Below are 8,250 nucleotides of genomic sequence, written 5' to 3' on the forward strand. Positions count from 1 at the left end.
AATCGCTTATCAGGCATTCATTAATAACAATTAAGGTCGGAACTCAAAAACAACTCCATTGGAAATTAAACAAACAAGCCTCCATTTGGCAAAACAATTCCATATCAAGCGAACCGAGCATCATAATTTGAGAAACATATGCGAGTATTTTCGGAAGTTGATTTGATTATCGCCATCTGCTCCGGAATCCAAGTCAAAGCAATTTAAGAGTCCTTCGCAGATCTTCATTGCAAACTCGCATCTGGGTAAAGGGTCGAGGTGTATCTCCCAATAAACAGTCCTTGGAGCCGAGAACCCGGTTAGGTGTTACGTCAACAAGCTTGAGCCAGCTGCCCTGGAGGGTGACCTTGAGCTTGCTCGGTGATTACAGTGGTACCTCGACATACGATCGTAATCCGTTCCGAGACTGAGATCGTATGACGAGATTCTCGTAACTCGAGCGGAGGTTTCCCATTGAAATGAATGGAAAACAAATTAATTCGTTCCAACCCACTGAAAAAACACCAATAACAGGATATTGGATTGGAAAAAATGTTTTATTTCTTCTAATTCGCCATCTATTAACAAAGTAATACATAACTAGTGGTTTAATAGTAATAAAATGTGTTTAATCTAACTAAAATTGGGCAGATTTCGCCGACGGGAGACAGACGTTTGGGGGGGTGGGGTTCGTTTTTTTTCCACAACAACGCACTCGTAAACGGAACAAACAAATTTAAATTAACTTGGATTAATATATACAGACACTCAAACATACATTTAATGTAACTTTACACAAAACTGAATTCTAATTTTGTTGTAATCTTTTGTTACCTTCGTTTTCCGGGTTGGCGGTTTGCCACGCCTCCACCCTCGCGTTCGCTATCGACCAAAAACAGGATATTGGATTGGAAAAAATGTTTTATTTCTTATAATTCACCATCTATTAACAAAGTAATACATAACTAGTGGTTTAATAGTAATAAAATGTGTTTAATCTAACTAAAATTGGGCAGATTTCGCCGACGGGAGACAGACGTTTGGGGGGGTGGGGTTCGTTTTTTTTCCACAACAACGCACTCGTAAACGGAACAAACAAATTTAAATTAACTTGGATTAATATATACAGACACTCAAACATACGTTTAATGTAACTTTACACAAAACTGAATTCTAATTTTGTTGTAATCTTTTGTTACCTTCGTTTTCCGGGTTGGCGGTTTGCCACGCCTCCACCCTCGCGTTCGCTATCGACCAAAAACAGGATATCGGATTGGAAAAAATGTTTTATTTCTTATAATTCACCATATATTGACTAAGTAATAAATAACGAGTGGTTTAATAGTAATAAAGTGTGTTTAATAGAAGTAAAATTAGACGCATTTCGCGGAGGGGAGAGACAGCGGCATAAATGGAGGCGGGGGGGGTGTTTGGGGGACTTTATCCACAGCACTCGTAAACGAACAAACAAATTTAAATTAACTTGGATTAATATATACAGACACACTCAAACATACGTTTAATGTAACTACACAAAACTGAATTCTAATTTTGTTGTAATCTTTTGTTACCTTCGTTTTCCGGGTTGGCGGTTTGCCACGCCTCCATCACGTTCGCTATCGATGGGCTGTTTGCTGTTGTACTACGTATCAATGTTCCCTCTAAGGTGCGCGCGTGCGCAATTGCGCACTACTCTCGTCTTCTCTGCGCAGCAGCAATCATATGGCGCGCAGTAAAAAAAAAAAAAAATCGTTTTTTTTTTGTTTTTTTTTTACCCACCCCATGATGGCGCCGTTTAAGCGGCAGCCAGTGGCAGTAGCTCTGTCCACTCATGTTTTTCGTGTTTTACAGCATGTTTTACATGAAAAATTAGAGGGAACATTGACATGCACCTGCTTCTGGCAGGTGTGATACTGGTGTGCCCATAGCAATCAATGATGATGTCGTGACCGGATGATTCGCCTAAAGATGAACGTTTGTTCAAACAGCGTTTAATGATTAAATACAAATACTAGTATTTGTTAGTTTAATGATTAAATACAAATACTAGTATTTGTATTTAATCATTAAACACTGTTTTCAGCTGGATTTGACCAAATTTGAGAGCATTTTGAGCCGTTTGGCGAATGGAAGTATATGGACGTTTTTTTGCCTCCATCGCGACATTTTACCGAGGAATTAACTTCTCTGGGCTCGGTTCTAATGTCCAAAGAGCTCCAGTATTTGTATTTAATCATTAAACGCTGTTTTCAGTTGGATTTGACCGAATTTGAGAGCATTTTGAGCCGTTTGGCGAATGGACGTATATGGACGTTTTTTTGCCTCCATCGCGACATTTTACCGAGGAATTCACTTCCCTGGGCTCGGTTCTAATGTCCAAAGAGCTCCAGTATTTGTATTTAATCATTAAATGCTGTTTTCGGCTGGATTTGACACGATTGCTGTCATTTTACGGCTCGGTTCTGCTACATCTGCCCGCCCAAGAGTGCTTATTCCCGGACTGCCATGCCCGCCCAAGAGTGCTTATTCCCGGGCTGCCATTGATGGTAGACTAACATTGATTTTTACTATAATTTGGACAACACCGGCGGCGGGCCGGATTAAAAATCCTAACGGGCCGTATATGGCCCGCGGGCCGAGGTTGAAAAACTTGTACACACACGATCCAGGGGCGGGGCGAGCGCGCGAATGCCGTTTCGGCGAAACCTCCGTTCGGCCGAATGAACGTTCGGCGGAACGTCCATTCGTGCGACCTGCCCGTCTGTCAAACGTCCGTCGGCGAAACGTCTTTAGGCGAATCATCCGAGTAACGATGATGTCGCTCACACTGGTACTCAGTGCGCTCAGGGAGGTTGTCTTTCTGCTCAGACCAACAAAAAATTAGAGGGAACATTGCTACGTATTCCCTTCAAAATATTCCGAAAATGATTCACACAAATGTCCTCACAATAGGATAACCCACGACTACTTGCCAACAAGAAATAGTCTTGTAGTACATTTTAGCGATCCCTCCGCTGCTCATAAAGACCGGCTCGCAACTCCCTCGTTGAAGTGGCTCTGGCGCAGCCGCTTTGAACGGCGCCTATGAGAGAGAGTTGCGAGCAGAAATATTACAAAGAGGGAATTGAGAGCCAGTGCCGCTGATGTTCTTAGGAGCAGCGAACGAGATGTAATATAATACTCCTCGTATTAGATAATAAAAATAACAGGAAATGCAACAGCTCAGCTTACCCACGTATTGATTGTGGGTAATGAAGTTTCATTCTGAGAAAGAGTGCCATTGCCCATCGGCGTTGTGTGCACGAGTATACTTCATTACCCAGAAAGCCCTCTTTTTGCCCGCGCATGCGCGTTGTGCGTTTCCTGGTCGGAACTCGTCTGAATTAATCGTTCAGTGCTCGTAGATATTGTTATACACGAAAGATATGCAAAAAAGGCTTGGTCGCATCACGAAATTTTGATCGCATCACGGGCGAATTATTCGATCGAAATTTCCGTCGTAAGACGAGAATTTTGTATGACGAGGTACCACTGTACTTAAAATATAGCCCAAGTTAAAATATAGCTTCATTACCTATTAATGATTAATGAACATATAATAACATCTCAGAATAACCCCAACACAAATAAAGAGAAAAGACAATCTTCTGGGTTTGTCTTTCAAGGAGAAATCGAACCTTTCAAGTCTCGACCCAGGTTCGTTCTGGCGTCACACGCTTCTTTTCCTTGTTTATTAACTTCAAGGACCCTAGTTACAATGGGCGTCTCAACTCTCAAGGGACGGTGGGAAACAGAAGTGAGACGTCAAATAGTCAAAATAAATGTGCATCCGAAGGATCTTCTCCACATTCCAGCAGTCCAAGAGGATTCGGCTTCCCTGTTGTTTAGTCTAACTAAGGAGCAAAGCATTTACTTCGTTGCAAGCAGATGTAGACTATAATAACTTTTCTAATGTTAATAAGCTAAGTAAAGCAAAGTGTTCTTCATTGCAAGCAGGTATCAAAATTCATTGCAGATATTTATAATAATAATAATGTGTGACCAACAACCGTGACAATTATGTAATTTGTCGTATCGTCTGCTTCACTTCCCTTGCCATGTGTCTGTGTTACCTCGATTCCCCGTGTTTTCCCTAGTCAGGTTTGGTTTTGTGATTTGATTTCTAAGTCTTGGTATGAGCACTACTTCCCTCGTCCTCGCCTGCTTCCCTGCGATTGGATCCTATTCCTCGTAACCTTGCCGCGACATCCTGGCCAAAGACGTAACAGAACGATCCAACGCAGCATGAACCCAGCGGGAAGCTACTGACGCTCTCGCCGACGCCAGCCATCCAGCTCATACTCCCCCAATTACCGGCCTCGTCCCTCACTCCTGGCTACTCGATAGACTAGGTGAGAATGCCCGAATTACATTGCCCCCTGTTCATCGCCCTCGTTGTCTGGATTCGAACTCCAGCTATTCATTTCCTCAATGGAGGGAGAATCCTCAGCCTCTATCGCCCCCCCCCCCCGTTGATCGCCCTAGCTATTCATTTCCTCAATGGGGGGGAGAATCCTCAGCCTCTATCCCCCCCCGTTGATCGCCCCATCTATCTGTATTTTTTCTGATTGTGAGGGCGGTCATGAGCTAATTGATTTGTGTGCTGGAGATTTGGCACTGTGATTCCCTCAGCCGATTTGGACTTCTATATACCCGGCCCGGAGGACCTTGACCCCGCCTTCTCCGATTACTCCGACCTGGATTCCCCGTGTCAGCTGGCCATCTCCAATGGGCCACACGTGGCGGCCGGTGAGGAGGCTCTGGTAGGAGTTTCGAACACCGCCCATCTTGTCTTTGTGGGAAGGCGAAGCTGCGAGATTTTTCCCGTGTTGGCTGGCCATCAACAATGGGCCACCGCATGGAGGCCGGCGTGCTACGCTATCCAACCGGAGGAAGTGGTGAGCACCGTGCCGCAGGGAGAAGTGGAAGGAGGGGCGCGACGCTCGAGCCCTTGAGTTAACTCCTCGCTCGAGGGGGTCGGTGGCGGCGACTCTCCAGGTCCCCTGGACGAGGGGGTCGGCGGCGGCGACTCTCCAGGTCCCCTGGACGAGGGGGTCGGCGGCGGCGACTCTCCGGGTCCCCTGGACGAGGGGGTCGGCGGTGGCGACTTGCCGGGTCCCCTGGACGAGGGGGTCGGCGGTGGCGACTTGCCGGGTCCCCTGGACGAGGGGGTTGGCGGCGGCGACTCTCCGGGCCCCCTGGACGAGGAGATTGGCAGCGGCGACTCTCCGGACCCCCTGGACGAGGGTGTCGGCGATGGCGACTCTCCGGGTCCCCTGGACAAGGGGGGCGGCGGTGACTCCGGGCCCCCCGAGCAGCCTAGGTAAGATGGCCGACGATCTTTCTGAAATTCTGGTGTCTGTTCAGGACTGACCATTCCCACACCGGGATGCGGTTGCCCAGCAGACCGGCCACTTACACGCCTCGTCACCGGCCGGCACGGACGCCCGCCGGACCGGCAACTCCCACGCCTTGTCAAGGGCCGGCGCGGACGCCCGCTGGACCAACCACTCCCCCGCCTCGTCACGGGCTGGCACGGACACCCGCCGGACTACTTTAGCCAGTCTCCAGATCTCAACCCCATAGAAAATCTGTGGAGGGAGTTGAAAGTCCGCGTTGCCTAACGACAGCCCCAAAACATCACTAGAGGAGATCTGCATGGAGGAATGGGCCAAAATACCAGCAACACAGCTTGTGAAGAGTTATTGCCAACAAAGAGTACATAACAAAGTATTGAGATGAACTTTTGGTATTGACCAAATACTTATTTTCCACCATGATTTGCAAATAGATTCTTTAAAAATCAAACAATGTGATTTTCTGTTTTTTTCCACATTCTGTCTCTTATTTTTTTTTTGTTTGCAATGCCATTTTTTGCTACCACTTTTACATAAAGCTCGTCTACATACCTATCAACTTATACGTTTTTCCCTTTACTTAATATATTTATTGATCATTTAAAATTGTGTACGCCATATTACAACTTTTGTGCAGGATTTTTTTAAGTACCGTATTTTCACACCTATTGGGCACACTTAAGTCTAAAATTTTCTCTAAAATGGTCGATGCGCCCAAGCGCTTGGTGCGTTTTGTCTGTGCACTAAACTCAGTTTTTGTATGGCCCTGACTTCTTGAGTGACTGGTTTTATTTCTTGCCAGCACGCTACTTATTGTGATCAACCCAGCGGACGTTCACCATAACAATAGCCTTCCCGCGCATTCCAAGCATTACGGTAAATCCATTCAAAACATCCCAGGGCAGTGGCAAGGCATTTGACTTACGTGTGCTTGCAGTGCTTTTAACCCTAAAAAACACTGAATACTTAAAGAAACAGCATATCAGAGCTATACATAGGAAATGCCTGGCGTGGATGACAATACAATGCGGTTGTGAACGCTTGGAAAATGGACTGAAGCGATGGATCGAACACAATTTACTCGCTTTGCTAACAGATTGCTAATGAATGGCCAACATTATCGTTCGGGCAGGCAGCGTCGCACGAGTTACGTGACGATTTGAAATGAATTGTCGATGCCAATATAACAGCGAGCAGAATGAAAGGTTTGGGAGTGAAGCATGTCGCGAGTTACAATCGATTGTGGATGACTGGGCTCAAGTGTCGGTCAGCACTTCGAGCTTTCCTCAAAGCTGGAATCAAGTTCCCGGAATACACGACTCTGACTGACAGTTGAGCCTAGCATGTTAAACGCCAAACTTTATATCAGAGTGTACCTTTGACCTTAATAAAGCATTATCAAACTTACTTTTGCACGTGCTGTCTTTAAAAAAAACATGCTAGTGCCAAGCCTAACATACGCTAGCAGCGAGCATAACATAGGTACACTAGCGGCTAGCATAACATACGCTAGCCTAGTGTCATGCTAGCGCCTTATCAGCTGAGGCGTCCAATGTATTGACAAAAAACAAAATATACCCACAAATGAGACTGCGCCCTATCACTTTTTATAGGTTTGATACTACGTTGTTTTTGTTGTTGTGAAACCAATCTCATCTTACCCATTTTGGCTCTAATGCACGATTGCTGATATTGTCATGCTTTATGCGCACATGCGTCAGTCACGCCCGCCTTTTCACTATATAAATATAGTGCGTCAGCAAGCAATGTAACCAGACAGTCAACCCATCAATGACATACAGCGCATCTACAGAATCTTGATTTTAGTGCAAACAAAAGGCTCACCCACTGATTGGTCTACTCTCCGTCCACTTTGGGGAACATTTTAGACGTCTAAATGCGCCCCCTGCTCATAACCAGACACGTCTCAACTGCCCTCCCTCCAACCTCTGTGCCGATACCCCTGGGAGGTTGTCTACTTGAAAGTGTTGCAGGAGGTTGGCTATTTGAAAAGTAGATCTTGAAGCAAAAAAGTGTGAGCACCCCTGAATAAACCCTTAAAAAATCATCAGTGTCCCACTTTTGTAGGAATAGTGTGAAGACACACAAAAGTGACAGAAAATGATCATAAAATTATTTAATAAGCCATTAAAATGAATAAACATGCAAAATCTATTCATTTGCCAGGAAGCTAATGTTAGACAACAGAGGCAGAGAGCATCAAACATGAACACAAATCTAATAACATTAACAATTCAAAACAAGATTACATTGAACTTTTAATCTTTTTTATTAACGATTTATGCTTTCTTTAGTTCTAATCGTGCTTCTTACCAGTTTGGATTTAAGTTCCCCTTCGGCAGTGCTTGTTGACAGACGTTTTGAGAAAAATGGATCTAAACTTTAGATTCTAAAGACAATTGCCTTTGACGACTTATAATAATGTTTCTCAAATACACAAAACAAACGTCATCAAAGTCGGTTATCGCACGACTCGTTAACACTTTTTCAGGATGTTTTTTCCACGTAGTCGGAAAGTTCGTTTCTCCCCAGTTTTTTCTGCTTTATGCTGTTGGAATGGTGTCTGCTTCCTTCCTCAGCCGCCTTCTCGTTGAATTCCTCGTGTATTGCCGGCGTTGCATTAACTCCTGCTCCGTTGAGAGTTCGTTTTGGTGCCCCTCGACCAACTCGTCAACGTCCTTCATACTGACCACAAGCCCCATCGCCTGCCCCGAGATACAATTTAGCCCACCGCAGGCTGCGGTTCAGTTTGAGGCTCGACTGTGAGTTCGTCGAAGGCAGATGTCATAAAATGATGACATTGCATCAACATAGACAGATCAAAGAATATGTGCTTCATATAACGTCACATCAT

At 45.2% G+C, this 8,250-nt stretch overlaps 1 protein-coding gene across 1 annotated transcript in view; it reads left to right on the forward strand.

The window, feature by feature from the left end:
• Positions 1 to 7,653: 7,653 nt before the first annotated feature.
• LOC144065032 (uncharacterized) overlaps positions 7,654 to 8,250 on the forward strand; it is a 5,521-nt gene continuing 4,924 nt past the window's right edge. Inside the window, exon 1 of the mRNA XM_077587977.1 lies at positions 7,654 to 8,250. This exon is cut by the window's right edge and continues 342 nt beyond it. The gene's annotated coding sequence lies outside the window, so the exon portion shown is untranslated.

This window comes from Stigmatopora argus, chromosome 2 (assembly GCF_051989625.1).
Source record: "Stigmatopora argus isolate UIUO_Sarg chromosome 2, RoL_Sarg_1.0, whole genome shotgun sequence".
NCBI classification, from domain to species: Eukaryota; Metazoa; Chordata; class Actinopteri; order Syngnathiformes; family Syngnathidae; genus Stigmatopora; species Stigmatopora argus.